Source organism: Penaeus chinensis, chromosome 36 (assembly GCF_019202785.1).
Source record: "Penaeus chinensis breed Huanghai No. 1 chromosome 36, ASM1920278v2, whole genome shotgun sequence".
In the NCBI taxonomy this organism is placed as follows: Eukaryota; Metazoa; Arthropoda; class Malacostraca; order Decapoda; family Penaeidae; genus Penaeus; species Penaeus chinensis.
This window is the reverse complement of record NC_061854.1, coordinates 3964417-3966916: the sequence shown is the minus strand read 5'-3', so window position 1 is coordinate 3966916 and position 2500 is coordinate 3964417. Positions and strand designations below refer to the sequence as shown.

Sequence of the window (2500 nt, the reverse complement as noted above, 5' to 3'; positions counted from 1 at the left end):
ACAAATTATCATTTTCGTTCTAAAAGTTAAAATACTACTTGAATTGGAATTATAATTTTATGAGAAAAAGAAAAATGAAGTTAACTGTTGTGACCTCATGAAGATGTGATACTTTAACGTCTAATGCATTTTGTTTTTCAGTTAGATATCTAGATGAATGTTCTTTTTACTTTAAGTCTAGACAGACTATAAATTTAAATATATAATAAAAATAAAAGTTACTTTATAACGTCAATTGTATACAATTACCCTACACCTACAGTATTTATGTAAAGCTGACCATCTATTCTATAGTTCCAATAGTGTATAACTCCACTTTAAATTATTAAATGTTTTTGATGGTTAATGGTTAAAAGCAAAATAAATGTGCTATCACTATAGTAAAAGGTCGTGAAAGATGGTTGAGTTAGTGATTAGTTGTCAAAGCTGGGCAAAGGAATTGACGAGTGAATGGTGAAGGTTGGGTAAGGTGATGTAAAGGGGTTAGATCAAGTGAAGTATGTATATGCATTTGATGAAGGAAAACAGGTTGTCAAAGCAGAAAGTGTGAGATTCTGTAAGGATGTCTGATAAGTTGGGAGGTCGGTGAAAGGAGGATAGGTTGGGGGAAAGCAGAGGTATGGGCTGCATCAAAACATGGGCATGAAATGTTTTTGATGGTAAATGGATAATAAGACAAATTAGTGTGCTAGACACCAAGGCCGTAGAGCACTATAGTAAAGTATAGTAACAAATAGGGTTCAAAATGAGTTAACGATTAGGTAAAGTTAGAGGTTAAACAGTACAGAAGGTGGTATGGTAGTGAATGTGTAAATATCTTTGATGATCAATCTTTTCCAACACCTCTTTGCCATACCTGTGACCTTAAGTAAACAGAAAGGTAATAATAATAATAATAATAATAATAATAATAATAATAGTAATAATAACAATAATAATAATAATAATAAAACAGACGTTAAAAAACTGATCCCTCCTAAAAAATTATTTCCGCTGTTAATAAATGATTTCCTGACATCTTAAAGACAGTATATCCAGGAATGGATTTTCTGTTGCTGTTAATAACTTTCAAGACTTTAAGAAACATTATTTAGAAAAAAAAACACAGAGAGAGTAAGACACTCCGCATGCTTTATACGTTCCTATGAAAAAAATATTAAGGAAAGTAAAGAAGCCAGAGGATTCTCATTTCATGTCGCCCTCAAATTAGCTGTCAGCTGAAGTACATGTGCACAATATAATTTGTATCTAAAAAAAAAAGAAAGAAAAAAAAAATATATATATTATATACATTATATATATATATATATATATATATATATATATATATATATATATATATATATATATATATATGTATATCTAATATGTGTATATATAAATATATATAACATATATATAATATATATACATATATATACATATATATATATATATATATATATATATATATATATATATATATATATATATATATATATATACATATATATATATATATATATATATATATATATATATATATATATATATATACATATATATACACATATATACACATATATGTAATTATATATATACACACAATATATAAATAACATATATATATATATATATATATATATATATATATGTGTACACATATATATATATATCGTATAATATATATCAATATATATGTATAACACATACATATACATATATTTGTATTATATATATATACATATATATAAATACACATATATATAATTTAAATATTATCATCATCATGGGGGGGGGGGGGGGTCCCTCCTGGCGACCTCCTAGGTCGTCCCACGGGCCTCCTCTACCCAGGGTTGTCTCGCCAAGAGACAACCTGATCGCCACGGCCTCAATAGCAGAAGTAACCCCTCATCCTGCCACAGGGGCCGGATGTTCCAAGCGCTCACCCGGATAGCCCGCTCCGGTGGACGCCATCTTTGGCACTCCCGCCATATAAAGGTATTTATATATATATATATATATATATATATATATATATATATATATATATATATATATATATGTGTGTGTGTGTATGTGTGTGTATGTGTATGTGTATGTGTGTGTGTGTGTGTGCGAGCGATATATAATTACAAAATTTTCAGTAGTGGACATCTTTGGGGAAGTAAAATAATATTCCAAACACTTATATTTATTCTTCGATTAGTTTCTATACATTTTATTTTAAAATTTAAATCGTGAAAGTCAGAAAAATAAAATAAAAAGCATTGCATCCACATATTCTGGGGTGAATGTATCACTGAAACACAAAACTGACTTATCATTGCATGCCTATTCAGATAAATAAAAAAAAGGGGGAAATTACAGAAAAAAGAGGAACAGAAATAAACGTTCATTAAATGAGGCTGAATTTTTTCTTTTCTTTTCTTTTATAATTAAGAAATATTGCAATCAACTCTTGACGATTGATAAAATGAGTCTTACTTTTTTTTTTTTTTAACCATATCTTCGAGCAAAG

The 2500-nt window shown here is 28.0% G+C and overlaps 2 protein-coding genes across 4 annotated transcripts in view; one reads left to right on the top strand and one right to left on the bottom strand.

Moving 5' to 3' along the window:
• The window catches only part of LOC125044796 (battenin-like), a 26994-nt gene extending 26765 nt beyond the window's left edge, over positions 1-229 (top strand). Inside the window, exon 12 of the mRNA XM_047641756.1 lies at positions 1-229. This exon is cut by the window's left edge and continues 700 nt beyond it. The gene's annotated coding sequence lies outside the window, so the exon portion shown is untranslated.
• Positions 230-2157: 1928 nt separating this feature from the next.
• Positions 2158-2500, bottom strand: part of LOC125044943 (splicing regulatory glutamine/lysine-rich protein 1-like) — an 11721-nt gene continuing 11378 nt past the window's right edge. For all 3 annotated transcript variants that reach the window (XM_047641904.1, XM_047641905.1, XM_047641906.1), the window contains one exon: positions 2158-2500. This exon is cut by the window's right edge and continues 496 nt beyond it. The gene's annotated coding sequence lies outside the window, so the exon portion shown is untranslated.